Source organism: Haliotis rubra, unplaced genomic scaffold, assembly GCF_003918875.1.
Source record: "Haliotis rubra isolate DU_JTF1 unplaced genomic scaffold, ASM391887v1 Scf2, whole genome shotgun sequence".
Taxonomy (NCBI): Eukaryota; Metazoa; Mollusca; class Gastropoda; order Lepetellida; family Haliotidae; genus Haliotis; species Haliotis rubra.
The window spans coordinates 6,163,359-6,182,092 of record NW_025766002.1 but is presented as its reverse complement, the minus strand read 5'-3'; the positions used below and the strand labels follow the sequence as shown (position 1 = coordinate 6,182,092).

At 40.3% G+C, this 18,734-nt stretch overlaps 1 protein-coding gene across 1 annotated transcript in view; it reads left to right on the top strand.

Moving 5' to 3' along the window:
- Nucleotides 1-18,734, top strand: part of LOC124275427 — a 32,954-nt gene that overhangs the window by 7,703 nt on the left and 6,517 nt on the right. The window lies entirely within an intron of this gene.

Sequence of the window (18,734 nt, the reverse complement as noted above, 5' to 3'; positions counted from 1 at the left end):
TCCCTTCCACCCTCACTCACTCACTCACTCACTCACTCACTCACTGTCTGTATCACAGTTCCGGAACAACATTACTTTCCCTTCCACCCAGCCCTTTCCTCAGTGCGAGAGCCCTCAATGAAGCACGTCCTAATTTTCCCAGGTTCTGCATCTACCATCTCCCTCGGGCCCATTTTCATTTTAAATGGAATTATTTGTTTCTATCAAAATTGAATACATAAACATTAGTCTACCCTAAGGCGGGCCAGAACACAGAAATCGTTGTTTAAATTCCCAGATTCATTGTGGTTCTGTGTCTAGGTTTGTCAGGAGCATGCGATGCTCTTGCTGTTAACGAAGTCGGAAAAATCCAAACCATGCATCACTGTGGATTTTCCCGCATCACCAGGCACACTCGCCTTTCAATACAGTGGAAATATCCGAAATACAGCTCCGACCCCACACATCACTCACCCTGTTGAAACAAACACCGTATGACTGTATTCTCATAAGCTTCAAGGTAGTTCTTGTATCTTCATTTCAAAGAGTCTCTAAGGATTCCTCAGCATCTCTTTATTCTCGTCCACAAAGGTAATATTGACCTATGGGTATGTGTGCGTGATTGTTGTGAATAGCGCATTGGCTGGTCCACCCCCTGCCAACACACCAAGGCAGATAATACCCCAAATAGTGGCCATAAAGCGGGTGAATACAAAACAATTGTGCATCAAGGTGCAACAGTATTTACGTTAGCGGGTTAGGTGTTACTGGATTGGGACAAACATGTAAACTCCCGGGTGCGGTATGAATGTGTATTATCCAGCGCCTGTCATCACAGTGTATTATATGCAGGGAGTGGGCTGAGGATTGTGTTTCGGTCTTGTTTGAGCATGGCCCTTCCGGAGTTATATCTGATATCAGCTGAATCAGGTGTCTTTAAAGTGATGAAATACCGTCCATACAGGTTTGGTGTTTTCTGATTTTGTCGACACAGTTGAGCAAGAAAACTGTCTAAGAATGAATGACATAATATACGCGAAGAAACATATGTAATATGAGGAAGGAATCGACAGTAAATTATATTTTGCGCTTGTGTCTCTATATAACATTAGTTCTGGCTGTGTAGGGTCCTATTCCACATCGTAGGGCTATTTCAGGGTATCTTCAGGGTAATTCCGGAACTCTTCAGTAGATCTGTGCCATGAGCTCACTTATGGGACTATGGAATCCTGTCCTTAAACCTGTCCCAGTGCTTTCAATATCGTGGGTCTGGGTTAAATTCGAGCGGCCCGACCCATTTCTCTACGGCTCCGCGGGTCTCTGGGTTCCCGTGGTCGTTGGCTCCACCAAAGTGATAAATATCCAGGACCTGCATCATTTCGGGTTAACTTTCCACATTGAGCTGTCTTATAACTGATATTCTATTAAAAAAAGTTGAACACGACTCACTCACTAACTAACTCACTCACCCACCTACTCTCCATGTTAAATCACAAATAGAACTTTTGTGATGATATCATAAATACAATGGACCAACGTTGAACACAATAATGCCAAGGGCTCAAGTAGCTGTGGTCAAGCTGGCGTGTCCATCTATCTCTGTATTTCCGTTTCTGTAACCTCCCCAAGGAGTTGAAAACGAAATATAAACGCACAATGTTTTTAACCTGAATCTGTCTTTAACCTGAATCCCCTAGCAACATCAACACCACGCGACCCCATACCAGGACATTAATGCGAAGACCTCTCCCTCCCTCTCCAAAGGCCCTACCTCACACCTGATTACAAGCTGGAGTTAAGACACCTTGATCCTCTCATTGTGGCAACGCCTTTGATTGCTATTCCCTCAACAAAGCCGCCCAGTGTGAAGATGTCTCGGCTGAATGTCTTGACTTAGCTGGAAGCCATGCCACTCACTATGTAACACGGGACAGGAAGTATATAGGGCTTCTGTGTGCCCGACTGTAACACGGGACAGGGAATATATAGGGCCACTGTGTGCCCGACTGTAACACGGGACAGGAACTATATAGGGCTACTGTGTGCCCGACTGTAACACGGGACAGGAACTATATAGGGCTACTGTCTGCCCGACTGTAACACGGGGCCGGGAATATATAGGGCTACTGTGTGCCCGACGGTAGCCCTGGACAGGGAATATATAGGGCTACTTTGTGCCCGACTGTAACACGGGACAGGGAATATATAGGGCTACTGTGTGCCCGACTGTAACACGGGGCCGGGAATATATAGGGCTACTGTGTGCCCGACTGTAAAACGGGGCCGGGAATATATAGGGCCATTGTGTGCCCGACTGTAACACGGGGCCGGGAATATATAGGGCCATTGTGTGCCCGACTGTAACACGGGGCCGGGAATATATAGGGCCATTGTGTGCCCGACTGTAACACGGGGCCGGGAATATATAGGGCTACTGTGTGCCCGACTGTAACATGGGACAGGAACTATATAGGGATACCGTGTGCCCGACTGTAACACGGGACAGGGAATATATAGGGATACCGTGTGCCCGACTGTAACACGGGGCCGGGAATATATAGGGCTACTGTGTGCCCGACTGTAACACGGGGCCGGGAATATATAGGGATACCGTGTGCCCGACTGTAACACGGGACAGGGAATATATAGGGATACCGTGTGCCCGACTGTAACACGGGACAGGGAATATATAGGGCTACTGTGTGCCCGACTGTAACACGGGACAGGGAATATATAGGGATACCGTGTGCCCGACTGTAACACGGGACAGGGAATATATAGGGCTACTGTGTGCCCGACTGTAACACGGGACAGGGAATATATAGGGCTACTGTGTGCCCGACATGCTGGATATAAAGATAGGGCCACTAAGTGAATGTTGAGGTAGGACTACCGTACGGAGATAGGGCTACCGTGTGAATGTAGAGGTAGGAATATTGTATACATATTGAGATAGGGCTACCGGATAAATGCAAAAAGTTTGGATCAGACAAACCAGCGATCGATATTATGAGCAACGATACACGCTTTTCGATGTACGATGACGCGCAGTCCACCGCATGACGAAAACTGACCACCATATCTGTTTCGTCACCTTGAAAGTCCAAGGGACAAGTCATAACAGGGAATCCCAGCGATCCGTGTTACGTCTGTCTAAGGTCGTGAAGGTAAACAAGTCTCACTGATTGTTTTCTCTGTAATGGTGTTGGTTCAGACGCTCGTTAACCCAGCCAAATAATACGTGGACTTATCCATCTGTGAAGTACAATTCGGGACACACTGATGATAGTATATAAGCCATGTTTCCACGGCTCTAAATAGTTAATCCCGTGAAATTGATTCACGCGTCAATTTCGGGTTAGCATATATATTGTATAAGTTCCCGTTGAGGCTAAATATCCGTGAGGACAAATGAGTGTTGATTATGCAGGCACGGTCGAGGTTAAGAAACGCAGATCATGGTCGTATGCCGGTGTACTAGTTACAAGTCAAGCCTGGTCACTGGGGCGGTTCCAGAACATGACCTTCTTACGTTTCTCTTGATATAACCAGCAGCATGTCTGCCACGCAATATTGAAAGTCTATATGTATAAGAGTGCCTGAAGCTTGCGGTAGGGCAAGGCGTGCTTACCCTTTTGGCCATTTTATTAAAAAAAAAATTATGTTTTTTATTTATTTATTTATTTTTATTTATTTATTTATTTATTTATTTATTTATTTATTTATTTATTTATTTTTTTATTTTATTTTATTTATTTTTTTAAATTATTTTTATTATTGATTTTCAGTGATTTATTCTTCCAATTTTCACCTCAGGGTAGCTCTTTACGCTCATTTGTGTGTGTGTGTGTGGGGGGGTAATCGACACTGGTCTTTCTTTACTTGGCGCTGATATTTCACGTTAACTGCATTCAGTCTTGCTGAGTGCGGCGTAAAACTAAACTCACTCACTTACTCACTCATACAGGTGGAAAACCTTGACCTGCCTTTGCATGTGTTTGTCATTAAAACACCACCCTAGGATAACCATTCCATATTTGTTTCTTGTTGGGTTTTTTCTTTCATTTTCAGCCTCCATGTTTTTCCTCGGCACTCTATATCATAACTTTTAGTAAGGTATAAATGAACTGGATCAATTTCTAGAATTGCTATACCCCCACCCCTTTAAGATCGTTTTGTGGAATCAGAGAGAGCTGGGTTTAAGCCCTGACTTATAATGATGTTTTGTCTTTATAATTGATCAAAACAGTTCCGAGGTAATAAAGACGTGCTTATACTGGGATGGGATACAGTTACACAAGTTCAAACTGCTCCAGATAAATGGAAACCATAGTCTAACACGTACAAGGAAATATAATACAAGTCAGTGAGTGAGTGAGTGAGTTTAGTTTAACGCCGCACTCAGCAATATTCCAGCTATATGGCGGCGGTCTGTAAATAATCGAGTCTGGACCAGACAATCCAGTGATCAAAAGCATGAGCATCGATCTAAGCAATTGGGATACGATGACATGTGTCAACCAAGTCTGACCACCATGTGGAGATGACTAGGGCTGGATATTGCCCTGATTCTCATATTGCGATATATTGCAATAATTTAAGGGATATTGCATACATATTGTGATATATTGACTGGAAGGTTTCTGCCCAAGTGTTTACATAATTAATTAATAATAACTCTCTCTGTATGACATCGTCTTCTTAGTTGCTGTTACACCATACTTTCAGGCTCCCCGTCCCAATTGTGTATGGCTGTATGTCAATGGTTTACAGATACATGTAAATTAAATTATATAGAGCATTAATGTAGAATGTTTAATTGAAGTACTGTATTGCAAGTTTTGCGAACATAATGATAAATTTAATAGTTTAACATGATTTTCATTATCAGTGTTGTTTTTTTCAACAGAATGCACCTCAATTCAGTATGTAATTATTGTTACTGTATGTCAGTGATTCATTCAGATTCAACTCCAATATAAACATGAGTTAACACGAGCTATTGCAAAATGAAAACAAAAACATGATTTAGGTGAACTACTTGAGCTTAAAATCTCATGTGACATCCAATATAGTAGTAAGATCCTTGACTAGAATGTCCTTATACAGTCCAACAAAATTTATAAGACTTTGGCCTTTATGATAAATTGATAACATATATCCTATTATATAACACACAAAACGGTCACTCAGAGCCAGAGGTTCTACTAATACGTTCAAATAAAAGATTGGTCAAATCGCTTAAGGGCATTTAGAAGTGGAATGCATAAGAAAAGCAAGATTTATGGATGTCACCTTCATTGTGAATAGCACGAAGTTTCGGAGTGTATGTCCTTCATGACTCGATGAAGGAGCAAGCATACACTCCGAAACCTCGTGTTATTCGCAACAAGAAATTAACATCCATAAATCTTGCATGCTTTTCTTAAGAGACTGGTCCATTTGAGGCCACTTCATTCCTCCAAAATGTCACATGTGAAACCATTCAAACCCACAAAACTTAAAGCATTTGGTAGAATATTTGGCACTTTTGGAGCCACTTATAAAGACACTTCCACTTGTAAAATATGACATGAAACCAAGAGAAATATATGTATATTTGGTACTTTTATTATAGCAATCAAGGGCAGATAATTCAAAGGGAGCTAATTCTGGATGACCCAATATATTGCAGAATCTGAACTATATCGCGATAATCGTATCGTGAGATACTGTACCAGTATATGCCGGTTTGCCGGTAATATTGCACAGCCCTAGAGATGACTGTTCCACATATCTTTCCCTTACAGTACTTTTTCATTTATTGATCAATCTGAAAAGAAGGTCCTGTTGACTGGTTCCAAAACGCCTGTCCTGAAGCCAGGCAACAAGTATGGCAGAAGTTTTATTCACTTTACGCTTACCAAACAATGTAAATCACATATTCAAATATTCTTACTTCGTAACTGTTTGTAAGTACTTAAACCGGGAACATTAAGGCTGAATAAATCCTATCTTTAAATCCTAATCTTCCAAAAGGCTTCACTGCTAAGGACAAGGCTGCCTTTATACCCGTAGCCGGACAATTGAACAGGTGCAACGTAACTCCGACCTATAGATTAATGGACATATCCTGTGAACGCAACACCATGTAAATCAAGACAGTTTTTGAATCATAAGCCACAAGCAGCAATAATCGCGTGTCTAGTATAATATATGTACGTAGTTTTCTCCAAGCTGCTTAAACGATATAATGTATTTGTTGATACTGGGCTCTTCAGAGCCAGTAGACCGGTAAATCCCATTTAACCAATAAGCCAATCGCAACATAAATGGTGTTAAAGAATATTAAAGGGGATTCAGTTTCAAGTCGTTAGCCTCAGGTCGGTATGCGGACTTCAGAGTGAAGGGAATCAGGTAACAGGTATTTGGTAAGCTGTTCAGTGATGTAAGAGTTTTAGCAAACGAATCGTAGGCGTAATGACGCTGTGAATACAGGCCCTGTTGATGAATATTGTAGTGTTCTACATGGTGGGCGTGATAGAAGAAGTAACTTCATCCCGCCGGTTGACACGCCAGATTGTACAACTATGTGCATTAATTTCTATAAACAAGTCTTGTTTGTTTCGAGGATGACATTTTCAAAATTATAAATGCAAAGTCTTATACATTTTTTACTAGCGTACAACGCCAGGGATTTGTTAAAGCTTGCTTCGAGATAAACACACTGTTTTGAAGGGACGTTTTCAGGTTTGGAATTGCAAAAAACAACTGTAGCAATGAGGACAGACGTCCTGTAACGAAAAAGCTTATGTAGATATCTGAAGTTTAAGTGTCTTCTCTTGCGCCTCTCTGGCTTCTCTTGGATTCCGAAAATCCAGGTACGAGTGAGGGGGTGGTGTTTGATGCCTACTTGAACACTATAACACTATATCCGTAGTATATCTTCGTACCAAGTCGTACAGACATTCACAACTTCAGTTAATTCTACGAGCACAGGTTTAATGCCGAAAAAAGGACCATAATCAGAACTGACAGGGATAGAAACCTTTCAAAATTTCCCACTAGACCACAGGACCAGTGAGTGGACAATAATTAGTGGTCCTGTCTGTACTTCACTGGTCCAAAATAACATTCACAGATTTACTTAACTATCAATACAAAATTCACTGGCCACCAGGACCACTGCAAACCTATCATTTAGTGGTCCTGATGAATCTTTACTAGCCAGGGACCACATGACCAGCGTAAATTTTGCACACTGAAGAAAGAATCTGGATCAGCAGATTTACCGTTTGGCAATGCATTCATTGACAACTACACTATTATTGGTACAGGTATGCTGAGATATTTCTTGTCTACCATGGCTCTGTGGAACGTAAGCACTGAGGCATGCAAGGTCATTATGGAGTGGCAGCTTGACTCTCCCTTTCTAACTTCATCATAAATATTGTCGCGAAAAAATTAATCCACAGTAAATTTCCGGTATGTCGTAAAAATTGCAAATTCTGTCATAGTCGCATTTTGCTTGTCAGAAAGAGTGGGGTATGTTTGCTGCCGGGCAGAAGTAAGTAAACAACTGAAAATCGGATTTGACAAGAGAATTGCAAACGATCTGAAAACGCTACCAGGCTGAAAGCCGAAACAGCGAAAACTAAAGATCAGAAACACAACTTAACCCAGATCAATGCATCACGATCCAACAAACATTTCTTGTTTGTTTTCTCTTTGTTTCATTTTACCAAACATTCGTAGAATATATTTTTATTTTTATAGTTTTTTATTTTGTTGCATTTTTCAACATTTTATACAAACAAATAACAGTGATATTCCAGTATACATGATGAACAATCAAATAGTTTTAGCAGAATAAATCATGACATGACGACCAGAAAGTGTAGAAAGCATTGATATTACAACTAATTATTAGCGAACACTTTGTTAACATATAATATTCAAACAGTTTATGTTGAAAAACTTGAAAAGATGGCATAATGTTTTTAAACTTATTTCGAAAAATTAGTTCCTCGAAGAGAATTAAGATGATATTTAATGGATCATTGTTTTTTAGTTGGGTAACCAAGCATTACATGTTTCTTTTCAATTTTGAGGTTTATTTGTGCTTTAGCATGTAGCCAGTTCTCAAGTTTTTTCCATATATGGTTTACCTTGCTGCAAGACCAGAATAAGTGGATAGTTGTTTCTATATATTCGGAGCGAAAACTGCAATTACTAGTGTCTTTACATCCTATCTTTTCTAAAAATATTTCTAAATTCGTAGAATATATTGTGCGTTAGTGTATGAATGCCCAAGATGTCTTACGCTATATTTTAACTAGCTTACGTGAGGTAGACGGTAATTTTTTTCCATATTCCCTCGTCCAAATTTATTCGAATATTCAGTTCAATTAGAAACATTTCCCCTTATTATCTATTTTTTGTAACCATGACTTTCGCTAGAATCTAAATCTACTTTTATTCAGTGAATCTTTAGTTTTCATCACATATAGTGGTATGTGGTGTAAAGGCTGGTTGAACACCAGAAAGAGCCGTACATACATTGATAGTGACATTACATAGTATCGCCCCCTACGGTGAAATTTGTCTGGAATCAAAGTCCTCAATTCTCATTCTCAGCCTTACCAATTAACAAACGTTATATCGATAGCGGAGACTATTCTGTGATTTTATGTATTTAACACAATGAAATCAGACCGATGATATCGATCTTATTGGCGTGACAGAAGATTTCAATTTACGCCACAAGGTTTTCGTCAACCTTGGCAGTGTTTCATTACGTTTTTCCGTTGAGAATCGATTCATTATTTAGTTCTTTGGAAATTGTTTTCTTATTTCATAAATCTGCGTGATCGAGCATAACGCGTTATTTGCCCGACTGAGCCAGTAGCAAGATTATAATGTCACATGTCTAAATATATCGACCACATCAATGTTCGTATTTACTCCGTACTATTATGGTGCGTTTAACGTTAATAGGATTAAAATTGCAATAATGATTAAATGTTTAGATGTGAAGAAATTATTGATTCAGTTGTTTCCGTTGCAAAAATGTATGATATGTAAACTCTGTCAAAAACGAAACGCAACCCCTGTATTTTAGAGATTTTGATCTGAAGTTTTAAGACGACACAGCATTGTTATTATTTAAGACAGAAGTCTGAAATTTGGCAGAATAATAACCAAGATGGGCATGTTTAAAATTGTCATTTCAAAAGTCATCTCACAGACACCAGTTTGTCACTAGGGGGGCGTCTTTCTCAGTATCTCGTATGAGCACCACGAGCTGCAATCACTGCACGGCATCTCCTTGGACAAGAACGGATAAGACGCCGGATTCTTTCCTGGGGAATGGCTCTCCACTCCTCCTGCAGTGCAACGCCGAGCTGTTGCAGCGTCTGTGGCGGCGGCTGACGTTGACGTACGCGTCGACCCAGAGTATCCCACAGGTGTTCAATAGGGTTGAGGTCTGGTGATTTAGAGGGCTATGGCAAGACATTGACGTTGGAATTCTGCAGAAAGTTCATTGTTGCACGCAGTATGAGGCCGGGCGTTGTCTGGTTGAAAATCTGTGTCTGTTGGTCAATAATCGGGAGAAGGTGAGGCTGTAATACGTGGTTGATGTAACGTTGGGCTGTCAGGTTCCCTTCAACGATCACCAAGTCTGATTTCTGGTTGTATGAGATGGATCCCCAAACCATAACGCTTTCTCCGCCAAATCTGTCCCCTGTCGGACGCAGATGGGCGCAAAACGTTCATGACGTCTCCTATACACACGTTTTCTTCCGTCGTGATGTTGCAAAAGAAAACGGGATTCATCAGAAAACCAGATGCGCCTCCAGTTTTGTAAAGTCCATATCCTTACGTTGTTGCACCACCTGAGTCGTCGGCGGAGATGTAGGGGCGTAGTACAGGTCCAACAACTGGTCTACAGGCACGTAAACCCGCTTCTTTCAGACGGTTCCTAATCGTTTGAGCTGACACTCTCCTCAAACCTGGTATTTGTGTGGCAGTCACGGTTGGTAGGGCATGCCGATTACGCAGGTGATGGACCCGGATGTACCGATCTTGAAGGGGGGTCGTGATTCTTGGCCTTCCACTTCTCGGGCGATCGTTGGTCAAATTGAAGTTGTTGTAGCGGCTCCAAAGTCGGGATATCGTTGTTTTGTGAACATTTAGGTGCCGTGCAACAGTTCCAAAACTTTCTCCGGCTTGAACACGACCAATGGCGATATTTCGGTCGGCAGCACTCAATCGTGGCATTTTTCACACAGCTTTTCGGCGACAAATGAATGAATATAATACGAAAGCACATGGGCTTTTATACACCCCTACATTAACTGCCATTTTCATGATTTGCATGTGTTTTTTTTGTGCGAAGTCACCATGAGGGTCATTTCATGCGTTGTGACGGAATAAGCAATAAAATACACTTATGCGTACAAATGCAGTTGTTTGGATGGTAATCTTCATTAATTACGTGTATAATTTCAATACATTCGAATAACATTTAGTTTGGAAGCAATAACTTCATTCAAACGAATTTTTCATATCTGAGGACAGGGGTTGCGTTTCTTTTTTGACAGAGTTTAAATTACTTGACGTAACCCTTTGTGGGTTTGACGCTGTGGTCGAAAGCGCCACCATTCGCTGTGCAGATCGAGAGTTACGTCCCTTAGCTACTCCCGCCCCGATCCACAGCAGGAACTCGAAATATACGTCTTCAAGTGTAGTAAGTCTCACAGTCCCTGAACCGAAGTATTTTTCCTACTGCCTAGCCCTCCCTGCAATACTAAAGGCCTAAAGTCTTGATTTCCTGCGGTTCTCCCATCTCCATATGTATTCAGATACTAAACGTTAGTCTCGTCTAAACGCTGAGATCACTCTCTTGATCCTGGGTTTACCGAAAACTGAGACCATGTGACCCAGGTCTGACACTACTGCCTCATGGTGCTGACAAACCTTTAAAAATAGGAAATATAATGAAGGGGAATCCCAGGAGTTATAGATCATATCTTTCATGACCCCATCAATAATAACAGTCATACGTACAGTCATGTACAACCAGTCATGCTACTCCTCGCCACGCTGAAGACCCGGGTTCGATTCCCCACATGGGTACAATGTGTGAAGCCCATTTCTGGTGACCCCGCCGTGATATTGCTGGAATATTGCTAAAAGCGGCGTAAAACTATACTCACTCACCTTATGATACAGACTTTATAACCATTCAAACACAGGGATTGAAATGCAGTTTTTTCCGAATTGTGCCATAGGTCCCCAGACAGATAATGTACATGTGTGTGTGCCTTTGTGAAAATAAGTGTGTTCGTACCTTTCAATGATCGAATTACATTTAAACATTACAAAGCTAAGGTCATTTCTATTTATTGTTAAAATATCAGTTATGTTGCCATGTCAACTTGAGAGATACATTTCATGAATACTATCATGACTGCAAGAACAGTTAAGCTGCATTTGTCCTGGACCCATAAACTAACCCAGAAACTGTTACCATTCAAAAGAAGTTTTCCAGACGCTCGCTTTCGCATTCGAAATGGCCACGCCCACATTTAGCTGTGAAATTGAGAGTGCCGCCGATAATAGTTTGATGGGGTGAAAAATATATTTTGAAAATTTTAAATTGGTCAAATTTATCCCATTTTCCATGAAACTAATCATGTTTGTTATTATTTGTATAATTCTAGGTGTGCCACCAGGACACTTAACCTATTTCATCCATGCCATTTCAATATTGACTGTGCCATGACTTAAACATATGGCACCTTTCTGTCCCTCACCAACATGTCTTATTACTAAAAACACCAGCCTGAACAGAATAAGGAAAGAGAATGGTGCTATGGGTGAGCGCCTTTTATGCGAGTACCACTATAAAGGGTTGTCACGTTCAAGGCAAAGGTCTCGTTACTTCTCGGACGAGTTCGCTTAAAATCTCGTTAGCAACGTCAGATTTAGCGAGAGTTCCAATGAGCATTTTTAAGTAGAATATCCATTATGGCGATGTGTCACAATCTTCTAAGATCATCGAAGCGTTGTGTTAGAAGTTTCCTACATACAGCTACATGACTCATGGACGAATAATATATGTCTGTTTGAATACAGCATGCTTGACAGATGTTAAAATCACCGCTTCACCTCGGCTTACTCTGAACGCATACATGGTCTATCCCTGCCGTAGGCGATACAGATCGCCCTCTATGGAATGTCAACTTTTAGAAGGATGAATATTAAGGGTTTTAGAAGGAAGCACAAAGAACTGAAAATACTCATTTAATTTTCAGCTTGTACGGCGAAGTAGTTTGAAACCATAAAAATGCTTCAATTACAAAATCTTAACAGGGTGTTATCACGAAACAGATTCCGGAGAGCACAATATTTTCAATGTAACATATAGGCTTCACTGTAGCGTGATAAGAAATTAATAGATTTATATAAATATTAGATATGTAGGTAAATATATCTTCTTGTGAGTTTAACTGCCCATAAAGGGTCTTTTTGATTAACATTTATCATTTTTCTAGTGCAAAAACGTATCAGTAAGCGTACTTTATGTTACTTGTCACAGACTCAGTTATAATAATCACATATAAAACGCCCGTTACCCGATGTCAAGATCAGTATAAACAACTATATGTTTTAATAATTACCTAGTTGTTGCACGAAGGAGGAAAATGGAGATGCATGACTATCGGAATCCTTAGGAAGGGCGATTTATGTTACCAGCCCGGAATGTGGATGGTTATGACATTATGTCATCACCTTGAACAAATGCGACAGTTAATAAAAACTAAACCATGATGGTTAAAGAGGCCTTGGCGCTTACTGTCCGTATTAACTGTAACATTCAGTAGAAACTGTCTTGGGTGGAGGCTAAACCCAGTCAATTTGGTAGCGAGTTTCATTCAGGTTTTTCAAACGTCGTTTTGTTTATCAACTACCAACACAAATGTTATTGTACATTTTAACCTGAACCATTGCAGAGCACGTGGTGGTGTGGTTTAATAACTGGAATGTCTTTGCGGAGCACATTGGTTAAATGGGATTCACATATCTAGCACAGTGACGCTTTATGCTTGCGTTAAGATTCACATATCTACATAATGTGTAATACTATGGTCCATGTTGTGTGACGTTATGATTCACATCTCTCCATAATGTGTAATACTATGGTCCATGTTGTGTGACGTTATGATTCACATCTCTCCATAATGTGTAATACTATGGTCCATGTTGTGTGACGTTATTCACATCTCTCCATGGTCCTATGTCCATGTTGTGTGACGTTAAGATTCACATCTCTCCATAATGTGTGATACTATGGTCCATGTTGTGTGACGTTAAGATTCACATCTCTCCATAATGTGTAATACTATGGTCCATGTTGTGTGACGTTATAATTCACATCTCTCCATAATAATGTGTAATACTATGGTCCATGTTGTGTGACGTTATGATTCACATCTCTCCATAATGTGTAATACTATGGTCCATGTTGTGTGACGTTATGATTCACATCTCTCCATAATGTGTAATACTATGGTCCATGTTGTGTGACGTTATGATTCACATCTCTCCATAATGTGTAATACTATGGTCCATGTTGTGTGACGTTATGATTCACATCTCTCCATAATGTGTAATACTATGGTCCATGTGTGACGTTAAGATTCACATCTCTCCATAATGTGTACGGTTAAGATTCAGATTCATCTCTCCATAATGTGTAATACTATGGTCCATGTTGTGTGACGTTATGATTCACATCTCTCCATAATGTGTAATACTATGGTCCATGTTGTGTGACGTTATGATTCACATCTCTCCATAATGTGTAATACTATGGTCCATGTTGTGTGACGTTATAATGTGATTCACATCTCTCCATAATAATGTAATACTATGGTCCATGTTGTGTGACGTTATGATTCACATCTCTCCATAATGTGTAATACTATGGTCCATGTTGTGTGACGTAATGGTTCACATTATGATTCATGTCTCGTTATGATTCACATATAATGTGTAATACTATGGTCCATGTTGTGTGACGTTATAACTCACATCTCTACATAATGTGTAATACTATGGTCCATGTTGTGTGACGTTATGATTCACATCTCTCCATAATGTGTAATACTATGGTCCATGTTGTGTGACGTTATGATTCACATCTCTCCATAATGTGTAATACTATGGTCCATGTTGTGTGACGTTATAATTCACATCTCTCCATAATGTGTAATACTATGGTCCATGTTGTGTGACGTTATGATTCACATCTCTCCATAATGTGTAATACTATGGTCCATGTTGTGTGACGTTATGATTCACATCTCTCCATAATGTGTAATACTATGGTCCATGTTGTGTGACGTTAAGATTCACATCTCTCCATAATGTGTAATACTATGGTCCATGTTGTGTGACGTTAAGATTCACATCTCTCCATAATGTGTAATACTATGGTCCATGTTGTGTGACGTTATGATTCACATCTCTCCATAATGTGTAATACTATGGTCCATATTGTGTGACGTTATGATTCACATCTCTCCATAATGTGTAATACTATGGTCCATGTTGTGTGACGTTATGATTCACATCTCTCCATAATGTGTAATACTATGGTCCATGTTGTGTGACGTTATGATTCACATCTCTCCATAATGTGTAATACTATGGTCCATGTTGTGTGACGTTATGATTCACATCTCTCCATAATGTGTAATACTATGGTCCATGTTGTGTGACGTTATGATTCACATCTCTCCATAATGTGTAATACTATGGTCCATGTTGTGTGACGTTATGATTCACATCTCTCTCATAATGTGTAATACTATGGTCCATGTTGTGTGACGTTATGATTCACATCTCTCCATAATGTGTAATACTATGATTCCCATAATGTGTAATACTATGGTCACATCTCTCCATAATGTGTAATACTATGGTCCATGTTGTGTGACGTTATGATTCACATCTCTCCATAATGTGTAATACTATGGTCCATGTTGTTGTGACGTTATGATTCACATCTCTCCATAATGTGTAATACTATGGTCCATGTTGTGTGACGTTATGATTCACATCTCTCCATAATGTGTAATACTATGGTCCATGTTGTGTGACGTTATGATTCACATCTCTCCATAATGTGTAATACTATGGTCCATGTTGTGTGACGTTATGATTCACATCTCTCATAATGTGTAATACTATGGTCCATGTTGTGTGACGTTATGATTCACATCTCTCCATAATGTGTGAATACTATGGGTCCATGTTGTGTGACGTTATGATTCACATCTCTCCATAATGTGTAATACTATGGTCCATATTGTGTGACGTTATGATTCACATCTCTCCATAATGTGTAATACTATGGTCCATGTTGTGTGACGTTATTGTGATTCACATCTCTCCATAATGTGTAATACTATGGTCCATGTTGTGTGACGTTATCTCTCCATAATGTTACATGTTGTGTGACGGTCCATGTTGTGTGACGTTATGATTCACATCTCTCCATAATGTGTAATACTATGGTCCATGTTGTGTGACGTTATGATTCACATCTCCATAATGTGTAATACTATGGTCCATGTTGTGTGACGTTAAGATTCATATAATGTGTAATACTATGGTCCATGTTGTGTGACGTTATGATTCACACCTCTCCATAATGTGTAATACTATGGTCCATGTTGTGTGACGTTATGATTCACACCTCTCCATAATGTGTAATACTATGGTCCATGTTGTGTGACGTTATGATTCACATCTCTCCATAATGTGTAATACTATGGTCCATGTTGTGTGACGTTATGATTCACACCTCTCCATAATGTGTAATACTATGGTCCGTGTTGTGTGACGTTATGATTCACACCTCTCCATAATGTGTCATACAATGGTCCATACAGTCACGTTACTCTGTGTAATTGCGTGTACTGTGTGGAGGACTGGTTGTTGTATCCGGGGAGGGAGGACGGTTTGTCATTGTGTCATCGGGTTATTCTCACCATAACTAACAATTGCCACCTCGGTCGTGCAAGCATGGAGGCCATGGGTTAGCCTAGTGGTCAATGCGTTCGCTCGTCACGCCGAAGACCCGGGTTCGTTTCCCCACACGTATTGCTAAACGTTACGTAAAACCATATTACTCATTCATTCACTCACTCACACAGTTGAGTCAATATATATCTACAGCTTGTGCGATGCGTACACTTTACGGATCTGTTAATTCTCGCTTCATCCATAATCAGTATATATCTGTCGTTTTGTCAATCCCTATCGGTATCTTCATATGACGTAGATGTAGGCTGAACAACTACTGGCGTTCCCTAAATACCAATCATCAGACAAGTTGTTTTTATTCAATAACAGATATTTTGTTCATTTAAGATTTACAGCGTAACATTGTTGCACAGAGTATAGAGCGCCACACCCGTCTTATACAATAGAGTGACACATGTGTCGTATGCCATACAGCGCCACACCAGACCTATGCTATAGAACGCCACACCCGACCTATGCTATAGAGCACCACACCCGACTCCTGCCATAGAACGCCACACCTGATTTATGACACAGATTGCCACACCCGACTTATGCCACAGAGATCCACATTTGATTTATGCCATAGATTGCCACACCCGACTTATGTCATAGAGAACCACATTCGATTTATACCACAGAGTGCCACACCCGACTTATGCTATAGAGAACCACATTCGATTTATACCATAGAGTGCCACAAACTTCTATAGCTTATATACATGTATCAGATATTTGCCGATTTCTCAATAAAATCTGGGAATACAACCGGTATATGTTGAGGATATGTTACTATGGCATAAGTAGGACGTCGGGTGAGGCGTTTTAAGGCATATATGCCAAGTTTCATTTGACTGAACTTACTGAAAAAAGTTTCAAAATATTCTGTGTGTCGGTTGAGGTTAAAGCTACACATCATTGCTCATGAGTCTTTAGAGAACCGTTCCTTTATGTTTGCTGATGGCAGAATGACGGCTCTTCGTTACTAATGGTGACCGCAAACGTCTTGGGTGTAATTCAGCTGTCAAATTGGGCATGTGAGTCTGATCTACCCCGATACATATCCCATGAGTCACCGCTTCGCTTCATCATCGTGGATTAAATTATCCGTAACACTGACATACACGGGTGGGCTTTTCCTAGTCAACCCATTACATCGCATGTCTTTTTAATGCCCCATTATCTGTGTTCATAATGCAAACATATCTTGTGTATACATCTCCGAGAGATGGGTGTATACACAGTAAAGACTTCACACATAGTTGGATGTGGAAACCAAATTATATATTCACCTACTGTCTTCTCCGTGGGCAATGTTACTCTCTAACAGCCATAGATTCTTACAACGCAGTCTTTTGTGAGGGATAGTGTTTGATATATATAACCGTGCTTATGATGGAGTATTATGGAATCCGAGAAGGGACATTGTCGCTATGTCGCATTGTCGCCCTCTCAAATACAAGTTAAGTGAGGCAAAATAAACCAAAACGCGACACGCGACATCGCGACAACGCGACATTTCGCCCATTTGCGTGTCGCGTTTTGGTTAATTTTGCTTGTATTTGAGAGGGCGACAACGCGACAATGTCCCTTCCAGGATTCCATAGAGTATAGTGTCTTACCATAAACCAGAGTGGAGCAAATTCTTGACGTCTCTGTTTTGGCAAGTTGCTCTTGGGCCCAGTTCCACAAAGCGATCTTAGTGCTAATATTAGTATAAGTCTAACGCTTTAATACTGTGATGGTTGATTCATGCTTGCGGTAGAGCGGCAGTGTCCCTACTTTACATATGTACAAAGGGACGAATTATTAAAAAACACAAGAAACTAAATACGTAAAACAATATATCGGTGAAATGATATATGCATGGTAAAGGCATTTCATAATGTCTCTTGGAAGAACTCTTATTAACTCAAAGTTACCATAACCTACTACGTAAGTTTAAGATATTAAACCATTATGATTACTGAAAGGAAAGTTAATCACCGAAAGTTGTCCATATGTCATTTTCCAAACTTAAATACTATAGGAATCCAGCTTCGGGGACGCTGGGGTAACCTAGTGGTTAAGACGGTCGCTCGTCTAGCCCAAGACCCGGGTTCGAGACCATGGGCACAATATGTGAAGCCCATTTCTGATGTTCCCCGCCATGTTATTGCTGAAACATTGCTAAAAGCGGCGTGAAACTAAACTCACTCACTCATTAACCTTCATTGCACTGGCGAGGTCATGTTATGGATTCAGCGTGTTTACGTCATTATTCACTGACACGAAGATTCACAGTTAATGTCGCTTAATCAGCAAAAAAATCCACTGAATCTGCCACGTACATTGACCTTCAATGGAAGGTGTGTTGGATGCAAATACATGCTATGTGCTCTATTTGATAAGATAAATAATTGTTCAATCGGATTTGTGCCATTCAAAGAACCGTTTCTGATGGTCAACGCTATGGACGGACTAATGATATTTACTAGCCAAATAAACCCACCATTTGAATTGCATTCACTCATTTTTTAGCTCAATATTCGCCTGTGTAAACACTTCACCAGTGTGGCGTGCTTCACTGAATTCCGAATAGTTTGTTTAACAGACTGCCCTACTGAGTATACGTGCGATGGGGACAGCTGTTGTTCGCTCAAAAATACTTACATTCTTAGATAATTGTTAAGAAAGTA